The sequence below is a fragment of the Sander lucioperca genome, chromosome 2 (genome assembly GCF_008315115.2).
Source record: "Sander lucioperca isolate FBNREF2018 chromosome 2, SLUC_FBN_1.2, whole genome shotgun sequence".
NCBI lineage: Eukaryota > Metazoa > Chordata > Actinopteri > Perciformes > Percidae > Sander > Sander lucioperca.
In genome coordinates, this window is record NC_050174.1 from 37319933 (window position 1) to 37346859 (window position 26927).

Below are 26927 nucleotides of genomic sequence, written 5' to 3' on the forward strand. Positions count from 1 at the left end.
ACAAAAAAGGGAGTTTTTCTTCGCCACTGTCGCAATAGCTACTGCTAATGCTTGCTCTTGAGGCAACCACTGTAATAGTTGGGGCTTCGTAAACTACAGAGTGTGGTCTAGACCTACTCTATCTGTAAAGTGTCTCGAGATAACTCTTGTTATGATTTGATACTATAAATAAAATTGAATTGAATTGAAAATTGAATTGAAATGTCCACCCTCGTTTCATCTTCAGCATCCTGGTGGATGGCAGCAAATTCTTATCAAGAATGTCACGGTACATTTCTCCATTCATCCTTCCTTCAATTATCAATTATATTAAGTCTGCCAGTGCCAGATGCTGAAAAACAGCCCCACATCATTATGCTCCCACCTCCAAACTTCACTTTTGGTATGGTGTTTTTAGGGTGATGTGCAGTGCCATTTCTCCTCCAAACATGGTGTATGCTGTGACAGCCAAAGAGTTCAATTTTGGTCTCATCTGACCAGATTATATTTTCTCAATAGGTCATTGGCTTGTCCAGATGTTGTGCAGCAAACTTTAAGCAAGCTTCCACATGCCTTTTCTTGAGCAGTGGTGTTTTGCGTGGTGTGCATGCATAGAGGCTGTGGCGGTTGAGTGCATTATTAATTGTTTTCTTTGAAACAACTGTACCTGCTTCTTCCAGGTCTTTCTGTGGATCTCCGTGAGTGGTCCTTGGTTCTTCGACAACTCTTCTAATTATTCTATGGACTCCTCTGTCAGAAATCTTGCGAGGAACACCTGGTCATGGCCGGTTAATGGTGAAATGATGTTCTTTCCACTTCCAGATAATGGCCCCAACAGTGCTCACTGGAACTTTCAGAAGTTTAGATATTCGTCTGTAACCAGTGCCATCCGTATGTTTTTCTTCAATAAGCTTGCGAAGGTCTTGGGACAGCTCTTTGCTTTTACCCATCATGAAATGCTTCTTGAGTGACACCTTGGTAATGAGAACCCTTTTTATAGGCCATCAATTAGGACTAATCCAGTTGATATTAATTTGCACTAATAGGGGGTAGGATTGCTTCCTAAATACTGACAGATTTCAGCTGGTTTATTGGCTTCCCATGCCTTTTTACACCCCCTTTTCTTCATGTGTTCAATATTTATTCCCATTATCATTCCACTTTATTACACATAACTTTTGTCATGGACATACATGTTTTGATTTCTTTGTATGTGTGGATGGTGAAAATTTCATTCCAATAGCCCCATCAGAAATATATTTACTGGGAAAAATGTTGACTGTACAAGATAAGTTATAAATAATCTGCAGCGGAGCAACTGAAGTCCCCAAAACTGAAGTTTTTATCATGTGTTAACAAGATGTTAAAAGATCATTTGTGCACACAAATCTTCATCCTGTGCACAAGATAAAAAGTTTTTCTTCAGGATAAAATACTCATCTGTATTTTGTTTTGGCTCATTTGTGCTAAAAAAAAATGTTGCTCTCTTTAATGCTCACTGCTGATGTACAGAGGTGTTCAAGAAGCGTAGTTACCCTCATGATATGCACAACTTTGCCTACAGGCAGCCAACCTGAGCTGCGTACCTTTCCGGTCCTCTGTCATTGTACTCACGTGTGTTGTGTGAGCTTGAGATTCACACAGACTGTCAGGAGGCTTCCGCTCTGCATATACCGTGCACACACAGACACACACACACACACTGCGAATATAAGCAGAGCGCTGTCAGAAAATGGGCTGTACGTTACTTTGCCTTGTGGCTGTCACAGGATCGACTAGCTGTCATAATCACTCTGCAGGTTTCTGTGAAAGACGGAACAAAATCACATCTGATTTTATGAAGACACTCGAAAGCAATATTTAGTCCGAGAGAGAGAAAGAGAATTATCCCCAATTGAAGCTCTGAACAAACTGCTCTTCGTCATCTTTTTTCATGTTTCTGTCACTGTTTGTTTTGTTTTTCACATTGCAGCATCACCAGTTGAGACGTTGCCATTTGAGGTAAGTGTTATCTTGTTTAAGTATTGCCGACTGAATTCATTTGGTAATTTTTACAGTTTCCAGATTTGTCATAATTTTTAAATGTGTGAAAGTCAAATAATGATTGAGTAAAATCATTTGCAAAATATACATCGTATATATATTTTAACAATATTTTAAAGCATGAATTCTTCTTTTTTTTTTTTTTTTATTTAGTAACTGTTTGATTGCCAAGCTATTGATAAGTAACGTTAATCAACCACCTACGACACCATAGTAACAAGTTAGCAACCACAACGAACACTGTAGCCACAATGTACATAGCAACCAACCAGTAACACTGTAGCAATCACTTAGCAACCACCTCAAACACGTGAGCAACCCCTAACAACCACTGGAAAGAAGTGGGAGTTACAGAAACCTTGACAAATACTGTAGGTATCACGTTTGAAGTGTTAACAAACACCTAGCAAATTATTAACCATTAACTCGTTTTTTTTTTTTCATGAAAGAAAAATTGAGTTTGAACAAATGATAACTAACACGTGAGTAGTTAGAATTAAGGTTAATTTGTAGAATGTGTTTCCCTTCCTTGGCACTTCCTCCTCTGCTAACAGATGACTCCCCATATCTGTTGTTGTAACGTGACTGTAGGACAGTTGGGTTTCTTAAATTCAGCAAACAGCCTTATTTTTATCATGATTTTTCAATCTACTGTATCCAAATCCAAATCGAATCCAAAATGTTTCTTCATATTACTTAGATTGTTTGGAATCATGATTATCTGTTCTGCGAGGCCTACAAGTTTCCTCTGTTTTGCTTTAATAAAGGGGCGTCTGTGGCTCAGTGGTAGAGCGGTCACCTGCCAATCAGAAGGTTGGTAGTTCAAACCCTGGCCCTGTCTAGTCCCATGCAGTCCTTGGGCAAGACAACCCCGGAGTTGCCCGAGTTGAGTATAAATGTGTGTGTGTGTTTATCTGATGAGCAGGTGGCACCTTGTACGGCAGCCTCGGCCACAGTGTGTGAATGTGTGTGAATCGTTCCTGTACTATGTAAAAGCGCTTTGAGTAGTCGTTACGACTAGAAAAGCGATACATATAAAAACCATAATACAAATGGTTTTATTTACTAACAAGGCAAGCGTTATAATGTGACAGTGCATTTCACAGATGCCCCCTGCTGGATAACAAGATTTTTCTTCAGTCAAGATTGAATATTGCATTTTTTCCCATGAACTTTGAATAAAAGGTGACAGTCCTTGTAGCCGTTGCTCTAATATATTAGGCTGTAGTTCACCCTCTAAATCCTCCCCTCTTCATATGACTTTCCCTACAAGATATACTGTGGTCCTCCTTTCAGGTTAAGAATAATGTAGGTAAACCTGCATCCTTAACCTCTCACTATCACTTAAACCGAAGAGTAATGGTGCATCCACTTTTCCAGCTTCACCTCCACCTCTAAAATTTTCACTTTGACTCCAGAATAATGCATCTGCATTTGTTTTCCTCGCTCACTCTAACCTCTCGCTCTCACATGACTCCAGAATAATGGAGATGTATTTATTTTTACACCTTCCGTCTCAACCCCCCCGTCGCTACCAATCTGGCTTTAGAATAATGTAGGCACATCTGTTCTGCTCACCCTCCTAACCCCTCAATTTCCCCGCCACTTCAGGATAATGTAGGTGCATCTATTATCTCCGCTCACACCAGCGCGACTGTCTCCGACCTGCTTTTAGAATAATGTAGTCGCATTTACAACCACAGCCAGCCCCCCCTAACCTCTCACGCTATCACTGCGGAGTTGGGAAATAAAACATATCATCTGCTTTAAGCTTCACAATTATGCAGAAGAATTTATTATTGCGCCAAATCACGCAGACACTCTTAGGTTTCCATATTTTCTCCATCGGCTACTTTAACTTTCTCCTCTATTCTCCGGAGACACAAACACAGACGAGGTGCAGGGAGGGAAGAGAATGAAACAAAAAGCACTCTGTAGCAGATAACAGTGTTGTTGCAGCGTAACCCCCGGCTTTTATTTATCATATCTCCAAATGGCGGTGTAGCTGTTGTGCTGTGGTCAGGATACAGTGACCTTAGTTGATCAACTACCCCCCTCAGCAGCCTGATAAGAGGGCTAATATAACAGCGAGCGAGGGGGGAAGGTTGTACTGTAATTATTTCTGCGCTGTCAGAGGGGGAACAGACCGCAGCCCCCCCCTGCCGATTCAAATCTGAGGGGAAACTAAAAAGAGGAGGAGGAGGAAGGGCCGCAACAACAGCAACGCCAACGCCAGTGAGACAAATATCAGCCAGCCGCCGCGACACGCCTGAAATTGGACCAGTTTGTCATGCACAAGGCTGACACACACACACACACACACACACACACACACACACACACACACACACACACACACACACACACACACACACACACACACACACACACACAGATCTTAATTCAAACTTTACTGGTTACACAATAACACAAAATACTCACAGACAGATATGTGAAAAATGCTCGGAACATGCACCGTATCATGCCTACTTGTACACTGAATGACATACAAACTTACTGTGAATAAATTACTTTTAAATTAAAATCAACAAATGGTGTCAATCCCACTTGGGCTCACCAGAAACTACAGAGGTGAGAGAAACTTCATGTTAAGCATGTGATGCAGAACGGGACGTAGCTCAATTAGTTCAAATAGAAACGTACTTGTATGGTCAAAAAGGACACAAACCCCAGTTTTCGGGGTAAAAGTCCAGTTTTTGTTTGACCCATCCCCCCATTCCCCAACCTACCTCCTTATGTGGAATTTGGCGCTCTTATACAGTACTTCGTCACATTACTTTCTGCTTTGCTCCCGTCATTTCTACGGCACTAATGTAATTGTAAAAATAAGCATAATCTACTACACTCTACTAAAAGATTAGTAGAGTGGACGTAAACTGTATATTCTTCAACTAAAAGTGCGTCTGTGGAAACACTCCACTCATTTACGATGGCATCACCCGCATGTGTCGAATAGTGGAACATGACAAAAACATACTTATAAGGGCGAGTCCTTATAACACCAAAGATTCTTTTGTACCTTAAAATAATGTTTCCAAAATTGATTCAGTGGTTCATCAACTTGTAGCAGGGTGAACGGCACTTCTGCATTCGCTTTGCGGACCTCTATCGGCTATAACCGCACTATGCAAGTTTGCCAGATCGGGTAGCGGATTTGTAGTTTGAATGAGAACGGTAATGGACAATTCTGCTTCCAACCTGTAGGGGGACCGAAGAGGAAAAGTGCTTTGGTGTTGCTTTAAGGGAGGGAGCTTTAACTTTAAAAACTGTTAGGGGGCCACTATAGAGCCAATTTTCCACTCCCAAACCCGAGAACCATGTAGATGTCCTCAGGCCAGGACCCTTATTAAGCCTGAGAAGTTTAGGGCAGATTGGACAATGTACATTCAAGCTACAACAACTTCCCGTTTCATGACATAACATCAAATTTGCCAAGCTGCCACAGCCACGCCCTTCAACAAAAAAATCGCAATCTTAAAAATGAAGCATCCTCAAGGTCTTCAGGCTTTTCTGAACACTTTTGACATGGATCTGGTCAACCCACTAGGTAGAGGACATCAAAGTATAACGACTGTAACTTCCTGTTGTCAGTAGGAGGCGCTATGACTATAACTCAATATTGGTATGTTAATGTCCTCAGGCCAGGACCCTTATCAAGCCTGAGAAGTTTAGGGCATATTGGACAACAAACAGTGCAGTTGAAAACCCCTTCCTGTTTGGCAGAGTCCTCCCCACAGTGTTGAAGGAGCCTATCACTTCAGATTCGAACCGTGCCGAAAGCAATAACTAATGCTTCACAATAAGTCTGTTGTGCGTGCCCTGTATAAACGATCACAAGCTGCAGTTGTTCAGGAATTATCAAATGCCCCGGCACTTGAGCTCTCCACCGATGGATGAACCTGTAGGGCTACTGAGAACTACTTAACAGTGACGGCCCACAACATCACTCTCAAGTGGGAAATGAAAATTCCGGTCCTGCAAACTCGCCCCGTTTAAGAAGAGCATACAAGCACACATCTGGCAGAGGAACTAAAGGAGGTAAGTATCAGAGTGGTAATTGAAAAAGCCAGGGACAAGTATTGCAGTCATAACTGACAAAAAACACTGTCAATGCTCTCCGTGAAGTTGGACTGGGTCCACAAGTGTGCACATTATTAATTTAGCATCACAGACACAGCTTTCAGACAAGTTCCCCTGACTCCACCGCAGATGAACTGCTGCACACATTTTGGAGAACAAGCAATGTGATGCTGAACTGACCAAAACACACCCTCAGTCATGACATCCCAACTCGCTGGAACTCCAGTTACGACATGATGGAGCATTAATTGGAACGTGGAAAAAGCGCTCAAGAACGAAGGCATTGTTCTTGTGTCTGACCAGGATGTGACCGAGGTCCTTAAACCTCTGAAAACTCTCAAAATAACAATGAAAATTTACCGTTGGTTTCAATGATTCTACCTCTAAAAACCATGATCCTGAAATCCATGGAACCAATGATGGAGACAAGGACGCCATTTCCCTGGATATTCCTGCTCAATTTTCATTTTCCTTCAGCACACTGTCTGGGTTTGCGGTATATTCTTGGGTTTTCTCCGGCCAAATCTTTGGCGGTCCAATCAGCGAACAGAGGGAGTGGCTAGTTTGAGTTGTAGATCTGTAATGGCGGCGGAGAAAGATGTGAGCGAAGCCATTCAGTCCGTTGTGGCAACGATGCCAAATATCCAGAAGTTAAAGCCCGAGCAAGAACATTCTTTGTTGAGTTTTGTTGGTGGCCATGATGTTGTGGCTCTCCTCCCCACGGTGTTCGGGAAAAGTTTGATTTTCCAGCTCGCTCCATTAGTGGTGAAGGAGTTGGCTCAGGCGAACGCTAGCGATGCTAAGCCGACGTCACGACCAAACGTTAGCGATTGGTTATGGCAGATCCAGAGTGGCTCTGGGTAGAACCAATAGTTTTAAACTTCAACAGAGTAAGGAAGTTAACACTTGTCAATGGAGAGTGGCCAGACTCTCTGTACAAATGAAATGTACCAGAGTCTGGTAGGACCAGGCTAGGTCGGAAGACTTCTGAGTCAAAGTATTCTTATCCTGGCTCCCGACTAGTACCAGCTTACTTTGTCCCCAGCGAGAGGGTGTTTTACAGCCGGGGACAGAAGTAGAAGTTAAAAATAGTCAAGGCTGACTTTGCTTGAAGTGAAATTGAATTAATTTAAGTGAATTAGAAATATGCTGCACTTGTCTTAATGGACCATTTTTTTTAGTTTTTAAAGCCATCTGGAAGACTTGAATTCATCCCAAGTTTAACCTTGAAAACATCAAACAAGAAACCCAAAGCTGCTTTGTAGCTGCTGCAGCACATAATTGTTAAGAAACCCTAAACAAAAAAAAGTGTCAATAGTGGCTTTTATTGTGAAGCCGGAGGATGTATGGGCCGGTGTCGCCCAGTGATAGATGACACGATACCCAGCTTTCCTGATTTCGCAAATTTCTATGAAATGTGTCCTGAGTTCACGAAGGCGAGGAGATAAGCGGCTGGAAGAGGCTCGCCGGCCAATAGGATTCATCCATTTCTGCCTCTTATCTGCTGATAGAGGAGGACCCTCTCTCTCTCCTCTTCTTTCTCCTCCTTCCCTCCTCTTTTTTTCCAACTCCTTTCCTTTGCTTCTTCATCACCATCCTTTACCTCTTGTCTCCTTTTCAATTCTTTCTCTCTTCTTTCATCTTCCTCCTTTTTGTCTCCTCTCTTCATCTCCTCTCCGTTGTCACTGATCTGTTTTTTTTCTGCTCCTCCTCTTTGTTTTCTTTAACTCACTCCTCCTCGCCTTACCTTCTTTTCCTCCACATCTTATTATCTTCTTCTTCTCCTTAACTCTTTTTCTCTCTCCTCCTTTTTGTCTCCATTCCTTCTTGACTCATCACTTCTTTGCTTCTAATCTCCTTCTTTTATTTTCTTTTTTTAAACATACATGTGTAGTAAGAACATAACAATTAAAGACTACAGCATTTAGCACACAACGAATTAGGAGACGTGGTCACATGACGCCGGCTGGCTACGAGCTCCAATGACGCCGAGCGGCAGGTGTTAGTTGTTTAAGCCGCTACAGAGCTTCGAGACGCCGGCTGCAGACCTCCGTCACAGCTTGTCGTATCAGCAGCAGCTAGTAGATATGTTTAGCCGAAAATGGGTGACTTTGATCCGGGTACAGAGCACTGTGAGCTGCCGCTCATTTCGCGGAGATTACGGTTAAATTAAGTCCACAAAATACGAGCATTTTTCCGCGATGATAGTTAAGATTAGGCACCAAAAAGACTAGTTAAGATTTGGAAAAAGATTGTGGTTTGGATTAAAACACTCCTAAGGAACACACTATTTCCTGGGTGAAACTCTTTAGTTCCCCCTGGGAAGCGTACTACACTCTCTGGCTTGAAAGTCCTGTTATTTAATGCCCAACCATCCTCCCCAACTTCCTCCCTACGCGGCCAGCCGTGTTCCCATACATCGGCCGTCAATGTAGTGAATACAGCAAAAAAAAAATGTGGAATGCTTATAAATTACAGTGCTTCACTTTTCGTAGCTTTTTGAACGAACGGTCCATGAGAACAGGCTGAACAGAGTATTATTACAGTGTGGTATAAGTACTATTACTTAAGTAAAGGATCTGAATACTTCTTCCACCACTGCGCTGAATAGACCGCGAAGATCTACGTTAGCAAAACTAGTCATTTTGGTGTGTAAACTTAACCGTAGTCGCCGCATGACGGTCCCCTTTTGACGGCTAAACTTAACTGCAACGGCTGCTGTACTTCGCGGCCATGTGTCCGGATGGCAAAATTTCGCCACGTGACCGGTCAGCAGTCGCCATAGAGAGAATAAAATTTACAACATAGAACGCAGTAGATTGGAATCTGTAATAGAATCGTTCATTTCCATAAAAGTTATTTGCCCGGTGACTTGTAGCATGATAATTAATGTTGAATAAATGCTCAGATATTGTAGGTATTGTAGAAGCTGGTAGATAACTGAAGTATTTCCTCAGTGTGTTGGCAGAGCTCACCGCTGATTCACTCTGCGTGTTTTACTGAAAAACAGCTCCCAAGTGTGTGTCTCTAAACACCTCCGAGGCGCTCTGTAGCTTCCGGTAAAACTGCCAGCGCTGCCGTTCCTCCGGCTGAGACACTTGATCTTCTTTAAGACACTTCAACCCTTTTTTTTCTGTCTTTTTGTTTTTTTTTAACACCCCTTAAAACAACATTGATTGTTTCCCAGAATGACTTTCTGTCGCTGCGGTAATGATTATGCAGATGTGGCACAACCTTTCCGTTTGACGGGCGGTTCCCACGGGGGAGGCGGTGACACGGCAGCTGCTGCCATGCCGACAGGCGACCGACATGCCCCCTCCACTCCTCCCCACCCCACCCTTCTCCTTGTGCTTAGTCTGGCCTTTTCCTGGAGGGTGGAGGAGGAGGTGATGGAGGAGCAGGTCTGTTCAAATCAACACCGGAGCTCTTATCTTAAAATGAAAGATTCTCCTATGATAACTCACCTGAAATGCTCTGCAGCATCATAATCACAGTAATAAAATGACAAAACCTTAAACCTAAAAACTTCTTTGGAATTTGCCTTGGTGAAAGGTGCATACATAAACAAACAAACACACATATTAAACATTAATAGGAAATGAACAATAAATACAGAAAAACAAATATATACATACAAAATAACTGTTGCATAAGAATATAGAGGCTGAATGGGTCTCAATTTTCCTTTTCCTTCAGCACACCGTCTGGGTTTGCGGTATATTCTTGGGTTTTCTCTGGCCAAATAATATAAGGCTGTGCGCTAATTTGAGTTGTAGTTCCGTAATGGCGGTGGAGAAAGATGTGAGCGAAGCCATTCGGTCCGTTGTGGCAACGCTGCCGAATATCCAGAAGTTAAAGCCCGAGCAAGAACAGTCTTTGCTGAGATTTGTTGGTAACCATGATGTTGTGGCCCTCCTCCCCACGGGGTTCGGGAAAAGTTAGATTTTCCAGCTCACTCCGACGTCACGACCAAACGTTAGCGATTGGTTATGACAGATCCAGAGTGGCTCTGGGCAGCTCCAATAGTTTTAAACTTCAACAGAGTACCCGCCTTCAAGGAAGTTAACACTTGTTAATGGAGAGAGGCCAGACTCTCTGTACTAATGAAATGTACCAGAGTCTGGTAGGACCAGGCTGAATGCAGAATTTGCAAAAAATATAAAGTATGTTCAATGTTAAGGCCAGGATGAACTTTAATTAAAAGTATTATCGACGCTTTGGTTCACATCAAGTTTGTTTATCTGTAGCCTAATTATTCATATTATTTTCATTTTCATAACTTAAGAATAGAAGATTTGAAAGGTTGCCTTCAAAATCCCCAACTAAGGAAACGTTTCACAGATCAAGACTATAGATTATATAAATTAGAGGCTATGATGTTAATGTTTGTTCAGTTACTAAATTTACACATTCATACAGAAAAAGTAACACATTTATTTTTCATCATTTACTGTAGAATATTGTTACAATGATTACACGACTTATATAGTTACAACATCAGCATTTTACTAAACACAAATAAAGTTATTAAAACTATACATATGATGTACAAAACTGTATGTAAATTAAATATATAACAATTTGACAAGAAAAAAGGCAAATCATTGTTACTGCAAAGCAGCATGTTAACACTTATGTTTCATAATTATTTTTACAGGCCTATCATCTTTTATTTAAAATAAATTAAAATCCCTTTTTTTTGTAGATTCTTGCCATGTAAGTATGTCAGACTATTCCAGTCTGATAACAATTAGGATAACTAACAAAAAAAATACTTTCTGAATAAAAATAATGAGGTTATCTAAAATGATTTTACTTTAAACTGTAATTCACTTAAAAGACTAGATTTTGAATTCATAAAAATAGGAAATATCATATCCCATAAAATACTTTGAATGAATGCAATTTTTTCTTTCCTCCCTGTACATTTCTGGGATAGCGTTAGAGACTCACTGTTAGTCTCATATCAAGTCACATTTAAGAACACTTGCATACAATTTGAATCTTTTTATTCTACGTCCCATATGAAACAGAAATTAGCCTCCTTCTCTGGAACGTTTGGAGAACTACAAACGTGTACAGTATGTGACACCTGATCCCTGTAAAAAGAAAAACTATTTGAGTATTTTGACATGAAGTAGATATCTTTGTACTGTGACCCAGTAAAACCTCCTCATGTCTACTGGCTTCTCGCTGCTCTTCCCTCCTCCAATGACAGGCCTGCACTGATTTATTCTCTCGGATGATTGGCCGTCTGCCGTCTCATTGACAGCGAACCTTCTTCATCATATCTCCACTTTTCCTCTCCTCCTTCCTTCTTCTCCAAATCATTTTTCCTTTCATATTAAGTTTTTTTTTTTTCCGGCCTCCGCCGTCTGCTCTGCCACTGGATTTTATCTGACAGGAAATATTCCAGGCGATGTGGCGTGGTTGTAGATCTCGGGCCGTGGCAGACGGTATTGATCGGGCTGATTTGCATACATAAATCTATTGGCTATCTGACACTTGCCAATATTCTGGGCAGCAGGGAGTGGCGGTGCTGAGTCGGCCAGGTCACATTATCATTGGTGATGGAGCTTTGATGAAGTGTGACAGCGCTGCACAGCTGCTGACTGACTGGCTGAAAGACTGCACTGTAAAAAAATAATGGGCCAAGTTTAATGGCAGCATGTGGCCTTTTAAGGATGTACTATAAACACCTTAATAATAAAAGTATGCTTTAACTAAAGAGTGTGGTACTGAAATCACATTTTAATATTCACATAATGATCATCATTTTATCATAAATTGTTAATGACAACATATGTCACAGGGTTTTTAGCCACGCTAGCAGCAGTGTGGCTCCATGAATGGCAAAATCAGTTGGTTGGTCCACTTTGGTCTACATTTAATTTCAAATTTAATTTAGAGGATGAACCCCTTGAGCAGCCCTGTCTCCTAAAAATGTACATTACCCTAAATAAACTGACTTCCAGTTTATGAGTCCTCGCAAGGGTTTTCTTTCACTGTTGGTAACGTGATAGGGACGGAATAGAGCATAGAAATCAACGGGAGCAGGACGGAGCTGGAGATTAAATAAAAAAATGACGCTGCAATGCCGTGAGTGCGCCCAAAGATTTCCAGGCATTTCGTTTTAGAAAGAGCTCCGTTAGGAATTACGTAATGAAATCGCCTAGGCCTGCAGGTAATGCATGTATAGTGTAGCCTAAATTCCCGAGGAGTATTTTCGTGGGCTCGGGATGGAATGGGAGCGACAATTGATTCCCGTGTCACCCTCTACAGGGAAACCCCCACTACATATTGTATAAAATTGAGTTGCATAATATACTGGGCCTACAATAACGTGTATGGTGGCCTAAAGCATATACATATCTTTTCATGGTGCGCTATGATACTAAGCTATTAAAATAATAATAATTTACATTACATTTTCATATATCATCATGTTTCAATGTCAAACATACATGTGGAAGGCACAGTCAATCCATAGTCTTACTTGTATCTGTGGATGGCTACCATAATGACTACTTACCTATAGGCCAGTATATCATCACTGTTATTGAGGCTGTTGTTTTTTACAAATAGGCCGATTTACCGTCGCTAATACTATGTTAGATTCCTGTTAATGTATATTTTCCTACGTATTTTAATTTTTAGGGAAAAAAAATAACAATAATTTGGTAGCACCCATGCAGTGACTCTTAGGACCCCTTAGGGATCACAGACCCCCTGTTGAAGATCTCTGATATAAAGAACACATATAGAAAAGAACAAACAAATATATAGCTGACTGGCTGACTCGTTTTGATTGTCTGTCTGGACATAGTCAGACCAGAGGAAATAGTTGTTTTTATTCAGACTTTTAAGTGGCCTTTTTTGAATCAGAGATCAATAAAAGTGAGAATACTTTTTTTATAGTTAAGAGGCAGAATCTGATGTGTTGCCGTACCTGGCGGTGAGCCTGGAAGCTAACAAACTCCAACCTGACTTTAGGACAAATTGGGTTGTTTTAACAAGCAAAAACACAAATCTGCTAAGTTTGAGCTCTGCTGTGGAGATGCAAAGAAAAAAATACAGTTGGAGGTAAGTTTCTCTTTCTTCTTAATGGTTATTCTGATTTGGGACTCTCATTTAAAGAAAAAATGTAACGATACATAGATCGGGATCAATTCAGTGATCAACGATCCAATATCATTGATGATACATATCATCTTTAAGGTTAACCTTTATTTTAAATTTCCCACTATATATTTATTAATTGTATTAAAGAGAATTTAAATGTCCAGAAGAGCTGAGTAATGCAATTGCCATATCATATTTTAGTTGCTTTATGGGAGTTGATATAAATGTAACTGATTGTGTCAAATGGGCTCTTGATAGCCTCTCGATCGCCCCTGAACTGAATCAAAATTGTACCGTGGCAGACTTTGTGATATCAGCAAATATCATATCGTTGTCCAATCAATAAACAATACAATATTGTTTTGTTATAAAACTTGAATTACACCCCTGTTAGCTAATAAACATATTTCCATTCATGTGCTCAAATCCTCAAGAGAAATGACAAAAAAATGTGAAGCGTTAAAGCTTTGTGGTCTGTGCTGTCCTGACTCTTGGCGGGAGACTCCTGAGGGCCCCTACAATCTTTAGAGCGATGGTCACATGACCGATGGAGGCAGCCGAAGACTTCTGCAGGCTACTTTTTGGTCCACTAAACCTTAAACCACAGGTAAGGATCCTTTCAGTAGCCTACATTGTCGTAACGGTTTCCACAGCCAATGGTGATGTTACACCAAATTCTGTGACTCAGTTGCAAACGTTTTTAACGATCTTTACAGGGCTGGGTATATTAAAAAAATTATGATACCAGTACCCTTAAAGTGATACTAATACCAATAAAATATTTCCTTCCATACCCATCATGTGAATGGAAGCATCTCGGCACACTGAACTGCCAACTCCGTCTGTATCCAACTGTATGGGTTGTATCACATGTTACATTAATTTAAAAAAATGTGTGCGGTGATTGGCTGTGAGCAAAACCATAGAAATAGCCATTTCTTTCTAGATCTGAGTACAAATACTACTCTCGATACTACTCGATACTGGGTTATTTCGGTTCCCTAAAGGCATAGATACCCAGCTCTAATTCTTTACCATATAATTTATTTTAATATATTTTGTGGCTCTTAAAATGTCAAATTTGAAGGGTTCATTCACTGCAGAGCAGGAATGTAGTCAGGAAATTTCATGAAGAAGTTTTGGCTGATCGTGGCAAAACTGTCGACAAGAAACAGACACCAGAGGTGTCTAAGTTTTCTGCATTATGACCTCTTTAAACAAAGTAATGTCTACCTGTTCCCCGTTTGTCATGCTTGTAGGTGTCAGTAGGATGTTTTCCACGTTTTATTTGAATAAAGTTCAAAGATGTCTGCAAAAAGTAATCGGTTGGCAGCATGTGTGCACTTATGTGCTTCTGTAGCTGTGTGTGAGTGTGTGTGTGTGTGTGTGTGTGTGTGTGTGTGTGTGTGTGTGTGTGTGTGTGTGTGTGTGTGCGCGCGTGTGCGTGTGCGTGTGTGTGTGCGCGCGTTTGTGGGTGTGCGCGCGTTTGTGGGTGTGCGTGCGTGGGTACGTGCGTGTGTGTGTACGTATGCATGCGTGTGTGTGTGTAGCATTGCAGCCTCCAGTTTCTTTGTTTCTGTCGGAGGAAAAGGTCAAAGCAGCAGAGAGAATTAATTGAAGAGTGAGAGAGCACAGCTGGCTCTGGCAGACCAACCAAGCTTGTGTGTGTGTGTGTGTGTGTGTGTGTGTGTATGTGTGTATATATACAGGGTTCATATTCAGTCTTACATTTATATTATATAACTTATATAACTCTACTGTTACTCTAAGTACATGCTAATAACTATTACTATTTAACTTATATTTTTTTACTTTTACTTAGGTAAAATTTTGAATGCAGGATTTTAACACTATTACCACTTTCATTGAAGTAAAAGATCTCAGTACTTTGTTCACCACTGGTATGTGTGTGCGTTCCTTTTGCTTTTTACAGGACTTTGTGTGTATACTTGTGTGTATACTCTGTATGTGTGTGTTTATGTGTATGTGCTCTTCATTGAATGTGTACGTGTGTGCGTGTGCCTGTGCGCGCGTGTGTGCGTGTGCTCCCTCATTACCTGGCAGTGTTCCCGGTGTTGTGTCGTCGTGGGAACGCACCGTGACAACCTGCTGCTTTGGTATGCAGGAGAACAGAACTGATGGCGGAGCAGAGTTAATAGCTCTTCTGTGGCGAAGCTCTGATCCTTCAACACATCACCAACTCCCCCTCCACACCGTGATACAAACACCGAGTGGCACGATTTAATGAAGTTCTGTTCTTTAAAGCAAGTGGCGGTTTGCAGGGGGGGAGGGGAGGAGGGATGGAGGGGAGGTATGAGAACCTCTCTGCTCCTTCAGCTCATCTGTTTCTTTGAATAGTTTCCACGAGCCGATCGATGCGCCGGTTTTCTCCTGGCCTTTCAGGGCTGTCAGCCGTCATTGAGGGATGCAAATTCACGTCAGAAACTGGTCTGACACTTTTCCTGTCGGGGGGCCCGGTGCTAGAAAACGCCGCAGCTCAGCAATAAACGGGGTGAAGGCCTCGTTTCTCAGAAGGCCGACAGAGAGAAAGAGAGACCTTTTCCATCAAAGTTTTCTCTCTCCGTCCTGACAAGATGAGGATGTGAAAGGACACTCGGTAAAGTTCATCTCTCTCCAGATGGAGAGGCAGCAAAGTCAGAAAAAAAGGAATAAGATCTCGGATAGTTGAAGCGAGAAATAATTGTGACGCTACCAAACTAGAACCAGAATAATATGAAAGTTAAAAGATGTTTCAGATGTTTGGAAGTTCAGAGCACGTGAGAACGTGTAAAGATTTTACAGACATGTCTCGTCAGGACACACACACACACACACACACACACACACACACACACACACACACACACACACACACACACATATCAGTCCATGGTCATACTTATTACACATTTATGTCTATAAACCCAAAGGATCATTGTGATGTCACTTCCAGGCAGGATCCAATATGTTAATGCTTCACTTCCAGGTCAAATCAATGCATTTTTCTCAGTCTGACTTTGCGTTTTAAGAAAATAAACTGCCAAAACTGAGAGTGAGTTTAAGGATATCATGCAAAGAAAAATGCCACAGCTCACTTAAATAAGTAGGAGCACTTCCTGTTTGGCTCCTGAAAACATCAACATTGCTCTGTAAACTTTATTTATTTTAAATGAATTTGTTGTTCTCAGTCAGTAGTTTTGTCATTAATGAACTTCCATAGACTGGCTGCTGTTGTATATAAGATACAGGAACTACAGCTACTGTTACATAGTCGTTTGCCCATCCATTATCCATCCGGCCTGCCTTTTCTTTTAAAAATGTTGCTCCCTAATTAAGCCCTGCTCCTGTCATGTACATTTGCTGTTGCTAATGTTTGTGGCTTAAAATGCGGCTTAAAAAAAATAAATAAAATGAGGTAATTGAACACACTTTTTCCACAAAACAGAGTATTTTTAAATGTCTAACAGGAGTGGATCCTAAAACATCTGCAGGAAGTATTGTGGTTTGTTAACAGATTATTAAATGTTGAATTCATTTAGAATGAAGGAGTCAGAGGGAGAACAGTGTTCCTGTTGAAGTTGAAAATTCTGGAGTTACTTGCTATAACCATGATGTGCAGACATTGTAGAAAGAATTGTAAAAACATTGGCATTGGATGTTAGCAAGCATTATTGAACGTAACCCAGAGTTTTGCAGAATAGTCCAATATGGACGTTCTTGTCTGGCGATAGGGTTGGTTATTGTGCAGATTGCAAAGTGCAGTGCTTTAATCGAAAATGTTTCGGCAGCTTTGCTTTCATTTTTCATTTGGTGCTGCTGCTATACCGACACTGACCGCACTCCGTCAGACATTTCTGCAGAGTAAAGAGAGAGAGAGAGAGTCAAAGACAAAATAAAAGAGAAAGACCTTTTCTAGAAAGTTTGGTCAGTCACATCCTGACAGAATGAGAGTGTGAAACGGCTCTCGGTAAAGTTCACCTCCGTCTGCTGCAGGATAAAACGGAGAAACAACAAATTAGGAAAAAACTACAAAAGAGCAAAGGACGAAAAAGAGAATAAAGAAGACCTCATAGCTGAGGAAGGAAACATACTGAAGTAACTCACCTGAGATACTCACTGGATGTTTGATTTTGTGACATTTAAGTGCTTCCAGACTCAGCTCAAGCTTTACATTTCAATAGTACTGTACTTTCTTAATTGTTGTTAGAGAACAATTCAGAGGTGGAGGTATTTTTTGTTCTTATTCACAGGACCATTATTTCCTGAAGACCAATGAAACAACCACAGAAGTCAGAAGTGTCCCTGATCCCAGTGTAATCTGTGAGTAAAAGTTCAACCACAAATCACCATCTGTGTTTACTAAATTCACATGTATTCCCTTTTTTGACAACCTCTTTCATTTGCCTTGTTCTGTGTCGAGAACTTTTAAGGCTGCAGTGAAAACATCCTGGGTGTGAGTAAGAAGCAATCACACAGCAGAAGGAGAGATCACAAATCCACCAAATAAGCAAATATGGAAGGAACGTGACATTGAGGACATGAATGGCTGCATTTGGTGAGTAACATTTCTTCTTTTAACAGACTCATTACTTCATAACTTCTTAGGGATACAATCGATTGCCACCTTAAAGCTACATTGTGTAAGAATTTCTCCCATCTAGCGGTGAAATTGTATATGACAACCAACTGAATATTACTTTCTAGCCCCTCCCATTCCGATCGTGTTTTAACTGCTACAGTGGCCGAACCCGAAATTAGCTCTTAGTATCTCCATCGTTTACACGCAGCTGTTCTAGCCACTCCAATATTAACTTTGGTCTTGTTGCTTTGCCTGTGGCGTTGTCGTTTTAATTCTCTTTTTCCGCTTCCCTGGCGAGTAATCTCCCCCTGGCATTCGTGACGGTGCCACTGAGTGTAAAAGCGCGAAAGACGGAGGTATGTCCCTCTTTGGTTAATGTATTTTAAAGATAGAGGTGCAACATGGCGGCCGTTATTCGAACAACTTGCTCGTATGTATTCTGAATGATTCTAAATGGCAGATTCTACGCTTACGAGAATACTTTGATTAGTTGGTGGAAGTAGAATGAGAAAGAAATGAATGAGCACATATTTGTGAAAGAATAAAGGGTTTTTTGCTAAGAATCAACTCAAAAAATTACACAATGTAGGTTTAAGATTTTTCTGAAGATATTCTCGGAGGATATTGAAGTAGTTTAGATGTCTCTCCTAACATGGCCAGACCAGTTCAAACATCTGTACATTGACTCCAAAACTTTAAAATACAGCCAGAAACTTAAAGAAACAGTCTTTATAGTCTCAACTCCTTTCATCCTTTTCCTCACCTTTTTCCCTTTATCTTCTTTGAACCCTGTCATGCTCGTCCATCTTCCTTCTCTCCTCACCTCCTTCTTTCCTCTGCTATCACCTTATCTCCTCTCCCCGCAAAATCAGCCTTTTCTTTTTCTTTCTTTCATCTCCCATCCTCATTTTCTTTCCTACAGTGTAAAAAGAGCTTAAAATTGCATGAACTTAAATAACGAGTGAACTAGTTGCATGAATTATTTTGAGTTTTAACAAATCTTTCTGGATTGGGCTGCCAACAAAACGATAATAGCTGAGGGTCCAAAAATAATATGTCCCTCCAACTAAGTTTGGAGGGACAACAACTAATATCACGTTTTCCTATTAACTATGCTAAGTCTTTACAACTTACCTTGTCCCTTTCTCATCTCACTTACTCTTCCTTCTCCTCTTTTGAGTTCTTTTCTCTCCTCTACTTCAGTCTCACCTTCTTTTGTTGATTCTCTTTCACCTTCTCTTCTTTCCTCCTTTCCTCTTCTCCCTTTTTCACTTATGCCATTATCTCCTCCTCTCCTCCATCTTCATTCTCTCTTCTCACCTCCTCTTCTCTGCTATCACCTTGTCTCCTCTCTCCCTAAATCATCTTTTTCTTTTCTCATCTCCCATGCTTGTTTTCTTTTCTCCCTTATCCCTTCTCTTCTCACTCCTCTTCATTTTCCTTCACTCCTCTTTTCCACCTCTCTTTTCTCTTCTCCTGTTTTCACCTCTTCACCTCCTCCTTTCTTCTCTCATCAACTTCTGCTCTTCCTCCTCTAATCGTCCTATTTCTCTTTTCTCATCTTGTCCTATCTTTCTTCCTTCTCTTCTTCAGTCTCACCTCCTTTTGTTGACTGCTTTTAACCTCCTCTCCTTTCATCTTTCTCCCTTTCCTCCTCTCCCTTTTTTCACTTTGTCTCCTGTTATCCCATCAACTCTTCCTGGCCTCCTCTTCCTTCACTCTTCCTGTCTTCCCTCTCTCTCCTCTCCTTCTTTCCTTTGGTATCACCTTGTCTCTTCTCTCCCTAAATCACCCTTTCCTCTTTTCTCACTTCACCTCATCTTTTCTTTCCTTCTCTTCTTCAGTCTTCTTTTGATGATTCTCCTTTCCCCTCCTCCCTTTTTCATTCCCTCCTCTGTTATCTCCTCCTCGCCTCCATCTTCCTTCTCTCTCTTCACCTCCTACTCTCCTCTGCTATCACCTTGTCTCCTCTCTCTCTCTCCTCCCTTCATCATGCTTTTGTTTTTCTCATCTCCCTACCTCCTCTCCTTTCTGCTTCTCACCTCTCCTTATCCCTCTCTCTCTCTCACACCTCACCTCCTCTCAGTACTTCTCGTCCTCCCCCCGTCTCTGCCTTCGGCTTATTAAGATTTCAAAGATACAAATGGCGGTGGGCTGATTGCTTTCAGGGAATCTGCCTTTAATAATTACAGGTGGAGAAGCTTGGGGTAATGTTAGAGGTGCAAAGACTAATGGAAAACTAGGTTTTTTTCACTGAATTAGTGTGACGAGGGGGGGGGATCCATATATTGACAAGCCATCAGAGGACCGTAGATCAAGAGAAGTGCTTCGGACTCGTTGGAGGAGGCGGCGGCAAACTGGCTCTGATGCTACGTGGCATCTTGATACGCTTCCTGCAGCCAGTGCCGGGCTGCGAGGAGGCTCAAACGCACCTTCATCTCCAGGACCGTGGAGGGAGGACAGGGTGGAGGAGGAGGAGGAGGAGGAGGAGGAGAGTTTAAAGGCTGCAGAGTTAACCTGTTTTTTTTCTGATGACTCCCTCCTCCTCTTTCAGGACCTGAATCAAAATGTAAATGCTGGAGCCTCCGAGGGAAGTGGGGCTCTGGGATTCTGTTCGTATTGATTATATGAAGTGAGTCGGAGTCGCTCTGTTCAACAACCAAATGTGTTTTCCCCCGATGCTCTGTGACAGGAATTACCCAGAGTTCAGCTGGCTCTGTTGCTAATGGCATTTCTGATTTAACAGTGCACACACTCACTTTGGCTTACAATTCAAGGACTCTTAATAATTTTCAGGGTCCTATTTGGGCAGTGGTAGCCTAGGGGTTAAAGAAGCGAGCTTGGGACTGGGAGGTCGCCGGTTCAATCTCCAGACCAGCAGGATAAAATCTGGGTGGGTGTCCCTCCCTCATTACCACCACTGAGGTGCCTTTGAGCAAGGCCCTTAACCCCAAGGGCTCCAGTGGAGCTGCTCAGTGGCCAGCAGATCAGACTGTGGTTGTACTGGGCAGGTATGAATGTGTAACTGTGTGAATGTGACAGGTTGTTGGTTGCAAATGAGAAATTGTTCTCAATCAACTTACCTGGATAAATAAAGGTTAAAAAAACAAAAAACAAATACATGGCGTGACACTGGAAGAAAAAGACAAGTCAGACACAGTATGAATATTTCAACAACCAAGATTTTGTGGATTTGTTGGTGAAAATAGTATTGTCATGCGCATTAAAATTACGTTCCCATACTACAACTAAACTGAATTGAATGGAAACACATTTTCTCCCAGATTACAGTCGCAGTGTGGTTAACAAGACACTGCCAGACCTTCCTCCACAGCGCTGCGCAGGAGGGTCTGGCTAGTCCACACAGCATTCAGGGATGGGAGAAATTTCTTTAAACCAATCACAATCGTCATGGGCGGCGCTAAGCGTCGTACGGAGCCACGGTGCCTCTGCAAAATAGCCTTGGGAAGGAACTTGTTTTGGTGGAACGTGTACGTTCAAAAGTTGTTTTAGTCGTGCAACAGAAAACTCAGATTGGACAGATAGTATGGGTGTTGAAATTAATCATTGCATCGATGCATTGCGATGCAGACGTGGATGATTCTGCAATGATGCAGTGACAGACAATAATTGATTATTGCGTTGCTTGTTCATTTTTAGTTTGCTGCTTTTTTTTGTTTTTCCCTTTTGTCTGTTTGTCTGCTGTGTTCAGACTCCATTACATTCAGAAGGTGTCTTATTTAATAGCAGATGCAATAAAAATGGGACTTCATATATATATATATATGACTGCTTGAATTTGTTGATGAAAACCATGTGTAGCATTATATAATAAATTTGAGGAGGGGATGCATCGTGATACATCGGGATATCGAATCGTATTGAATCGTTGACAGGATAATCGTTATCGAATTAACTTGTGGCACCAGTGAAGATTCACACCTCTAACAGATAGTCTAGCTAGCTGTCTGGATTTACCCTGCAGAGATCTGAGGAGCAGTTAACCATAGTCCTCATAAACCACCAGAGTTTAGAATGTCAACACAAAGAAAGGGGAAGGAAACGGACATCCGGCGAGTGAAATCCGGTAGAATTTCCATCGGGAACAGAGAAATCCTAGAAGTGGAACGTCGTGGATGTAGACTAACACGACATGACTACTATGTTAGGTTTTGGAAAAGATAGTGGTTTGGGTTAAAATAGTTTATGTAACTTATGTATACAGCGTTAGAGCGTTAAGAATGAAAGTTACGTAACAAACGCAAGTTAATAAAGCTATGGTGTGCAGTTTCTGCCTCCCCCATGAGGAATTCTAAGTAATGACAACAACACTGTTGGCGCGTCCACACGATACAGCCTTCCGTGACCGCGCACGCCCCCCCCCCCCTCCACGCAGTTGTTAGTAGCCCAGGAGGACACAGAGGATTAAAAAACATGATGGACTCCTCAGAAGAGGTAATTATCTCTCGAGTTTCCGTGCACGAAAGTCACCGGACGCCACAATCTTCTGAACATAGCCATACTGAGAAATACAGAGAGAGTTTTGTGGAGCTGATAGTCTTAATTAGCTTTGTAGCAACTCATTTGTCAATGGCTGGAATGTATCGGACGTTCATTAATATAAAAACGTTACGCACTAAAGCTTTAAAATAAGTAAATTTAGATTTTGCTTTCACACGGTTTGTCTGATCTGTCCATTCACCCAGACCTCCTCCCTACGTGGACTTTGATCGGAAACGTATTTGTGATACGTCCAAAACAAACGTCGTAATCCTGGAGAAAAGTGTGGAAGAAGACAGATGAATTACTGCCTGATTCGTTGAAATACATATCTGAGACTGCAGATGCAACAAACATATTCCTGTTGCCAATTGCTACCGAAAAAGAACTTCATTCTACAAACAGTTGTGTGACATTATTTGTAAGGACCAGCCGTTTTTTTTTGTTTTTTTCTTCTTTTAGAAACCACCGAGCTGAAGCCATGACCATGACCTCTGACCTCTGTGTGGGGGAGGGAAGAGAACAGAAGGATCTCTCGGCTGAGATCAATAAAGAAACATATCATTACAACAAAGCTTTAGTCAGATTCATGCTCTGATACACAAAAGAAAATGTGTCGTAGCTGAAACATCTGAACAATAAAACACAACAAAACCGATTAATCATAACTTAAGTCATCAGTTTGTATTTTTCTTTATAAAGTAATATCACTTGATTCTCTGACAGTCATTGAATTATTGAATTGAGCTTAATTGTACATTATCTGACAATTTATGACATTTCCAACCATTTAAAGGGTCAATGTTTTATCCGTCTTTGGATGATGATCACTTTTCATTACTATTGTTACCTACAAGCTTTGTGTGCACCTTTTAACCACATCTCACGGTCATCAGCAGATGTGTGCTCATTTGTCACAACACCTGAAGGCTAGAAAGAACATTCACGCTCAGATTGCAGTAGGGCTGCAACTAACGATTTGTTGATTAATCTGTCGATTATTTTCTACATTAATCGGTTAGTTTTTTGGTCTATAAAATGTCGGAAAGTGGTGAAAAAAATGTTTAGTGTTTCCCAAAGCCCAAGATTGATTTGATGCCTCAAATGTCTTGTTTTGTCCACAACTGAAAGATTTACTGTTTACTGTCAGAGGAGAGAAGAAAATAGAAAATATTCACATTTAAGAAGCTGGAATCAGAGAATCTTTTTGTCAAGGGTGTATCTTTGGTTTGAGAAGTTGGGGGGGCACAAAACAGGACGTCTGGGTGTCCTCAATTTGAATCCCATTTCCTGCATTTTTCCATACATTTAGGGACTATAGTGATACAAAATCCAGGAAATAATGAAGTTTATCATAATGATAAATTCTCCCTGAAAGAATAGTAGCCTACTAAACTATCTATAAGAAAAATATGTCTTACTTTCTTTATTGTTTAAAATGGGGGCCGATCACTGAGAGAAAGTGGTTGGGGACACAAACTGGATTTTGAAAAGTGGGGGGGACATGTCCGCCCTGTCCTCAGTGGGATTTATGCCCTAGCTTTTTCTCATAAAAAAATGTACTCAAACCGAATAATCTATCAAAACAGTTGATTTAATTTAATAGCTGACAACTAATCGATTAATTGATTCATCTTTGCAGCTCTAGATTGCAGATATAAGGTAAAACTGATAAATGCAAAATTTTAACTAGCTGTAAAATAACTGCACCTTCATCTTAAATGAATGTTTTTCCAAAGAAGTGAAACCCTCTGCGTGTCTCTCAGACTGTAGCTGCAGTAGAAACCGCTCAGCCTCCATTAAGCGTCAGTGTGCAGAGCAGCAGGCGGTCTGACCTCTCAGGAGGGGTTTGGTTTCTGTCCCCCCCCAAACGGAAATTAAATTTTCACGCTTGCTGCTGTACAGTAAACACACAGGACTCAGAGTTTGTGTATTTTAAAAAACGTCCATGTGAGGTAATTTTGTGGTCTCAGTGTGTGTGTGTGTGTGTGTGTGTGTGTGTGTGTGTGTGTAGGGGGGTGTTTCCTGCCAAAACTCCTCTAATTTTTTTTGGGTGGTATGATGTGTTGTGTTGTGAGCGCTGTGTGCTGTAGCAAGGCGATGCAGCTGACCGATCCATCCATCATCTGCTCGTAGTCTCTCCGCTGCTCGCTCCTCAAACTCTGTTTTTGTTTGGAAACCATCCATCATATTCCTGAGTATGACACATGGGCCAAAAGACATCCCGAACACGGCTCTGTGTGTGTTTCCTGGTATGCAGTCATGTATTAGCGCTGTGCATTAAAACCACTTGGTACCCAAAAAAACAAAAAAAGACATAAAATTGTTCTCAGGATATTATCACATTTGACTGTAGAAATTGCTGCTATATTTTATTAGTGTCAACTGCTAGCTAAAGTAACTACATGGCTAACGGCAGTAAACAATGTCATCTTGGCTGCCAATATTGTTAAATTCATTCTAAAACATGTCAGATTGAGTAGTGTTTGGTTCAGAAGCCTGTATTTGACGGTAGAAAGTGCTGCTTCGTTCTACTACAATCTAATGTTAGCATACTGCTAACTATTAAGTTGCTAAATGCTAATGCGACATAACTGTAATCTCGGCCAATGCTGGTCATTTCTCCCCAAATTCCGGTCACTTTACTGCTGGGACATGTCCGATTGTGTAACATTGGTTTAGAAGCCTTTATTGGTGATTTTTCATGGTACAAAGTCCTGCTACATACTCCGTTGCAGTAGCTCCAGCTTCAACTAGTGAACACCACAGACAGTATATAATGGACCAACAGATCCCGTTGCTCTGGACGGAGACCAGTGAAGGATATTAGAAGCACTTTTCCAGTGAGCGCTGAGCGTTACTGTGCAGCCTCCAACTGAGAGAGACGACGTAAATGTGACGTGAGCAATCTGTCTGAAAGTTGTAAGTCTTCTGGTAGCTGTGCCAAGAGAAATCTCAATCATTCCCAATTTTGCAGAGATGGAGATCGTAGGTATATGTAAGGAGATAACATGGGCCCAGGCTAATTATTGCTAACTAAAATGCTAGTTAACATTAGTAATTAAACTTAAACTGCTAACGTAAGTCGAAACTGCCTGCGAGCTTCTCCTGTACTACTTCTCTACTATGCGACAGTAAGTCACTTGGTTATGACGCAATCGTTAGCCTTCTACGGAGCCATAACGTGAGGTACAAGGTAATGGAGGCTTTTATACATTGTCGTGTTTCTTTAGAAACAAACAATGGACAAATAAAATCTTTAAACGCTTCAGATGTAAAGTTATTCGCTGTCAAAGTGGCGCCAAAATGAATGACAGTCAATGGGATGCTAACGGCGGGTGAGTGCTTGTTAACATCAAAATGGCGCCATAGGATCTACAGGTTGTTAACAGACGCTTACCCCCTTGGTGAACACGGAGTGGAGGCTCTGGAGATTCCATAAAAGCGTGCTGGCCAATCAGAGCACACTGGTCTTTTTTGGGAGGAGGGATTAAAGAGACAGGCGCTCCCACAGAGCGTCTCATACAGAGGTTGAATTCAGGTGCAGCAGCCATGGGCAGTATGAGAAAAATATTTTTTTTTTTAACATTAAAGCATGTAAATATGTTTTAGTACCAACACAAAATGCAAGTATAATCCTGTAAATGCTATGTAATAGTATATATATAGTTTCCCTTTAAAGATTCTTGGAAAAAAAATTCTGTTTTGTCTCTACGATGTCTCAGCAATTGCAGTTCTTTTTCAACTGAAGCTGCGGATAAAACTAATATTTCTACCAAAATCAGTATACTGTAAGCAACATCTTAATCCCAGCTGGACTGACCTCAGCATGGGTAAATGTATGATAAATGCTGCACAAGGAATCTTGAATCTGACACAATTATTCACAAACTTTATGGGGCAAATAAAAAGTTTAAGAGGTTAAATTTATCTGCCTAATCAAAGTAAAAAGAAAAAAAAACATTGAGGAAACTGGAAGCAAACGGCGGTCCCTCTCTAATGTTTAGTTCACACATTCAATATTGTTACACTGAAAATATAATCTGATCGGAGCGCCCAAAGTTTTGAATATTTTGTAAGATGAGTTAAGGATCTTTTTTTCTTTTTTTTAGGACTTTGGGTTCCATAAGTCTGTCAATTATTTATTCAGCCAAAGATAGAAATGTACTTGTGATGCTATAAAAAAATCTAAATTTTACATAATAAAATATTATATAATATAATATTTTACAAATACGTAAATTAATTCATATCCCTCACCATGTGGGGCCCTTGGTAGTTAGTTCCATTATTCCCCCCAGTGCAATGCTTCTATGTCTTTCAGGGTGATACTGACCTTTCATTAAGGTTTTCTTGTGGTTAGGTCATAATTTCATGTAATAAAAATCTAATCATTGTAAGTGGACAACATGATCTGGACCAGACCTGAGCAAGAAAATATCGGCTCAAATATCAAATATCTGCTTTCTTGTTAATGGATGTTTTTAGCAGATGAGTTTGAAGTTTTGTAGTTTCACATTCAGCAGAAGCTGAGAAAGAAACTTGATTTGTAACTCCAGGATGATAATTTACTGTCGGAGAAATGGAGCACAAATTCAGACGC

The 26927-nt window shown here is 41.0% G+C and overlaps 1 long non-coding RNA gene across 2 annotated transcripts; it reads left to right on the forward strand.

Moving 5' to 3' along the window:
* Window positions 1–1948: 1948 nt before the first annotated feature.
* On the forward strand, window positions 1949–23109 carry LOC116054301. Of its 2 annotated transcripts, XR_004896240.1 has the most exons (4): window positions 1949–1980; window positions 17496–17565; window positions 17676–17800; window positions 22787–23109. It is a non-coding gene; the product is annotated as an uncharacterized LOC116054301 (long non-coding RNA). The 2 variants fall into 2 exon arrangements; XR_004106039.2 differs by lacking the exon at window positions 1949–1980 and having other exon boundaries at window positions 16817–17565.
* The last annotated feature ends 3818 nt before the right edge of the window (window positions 23110–26927 follow it).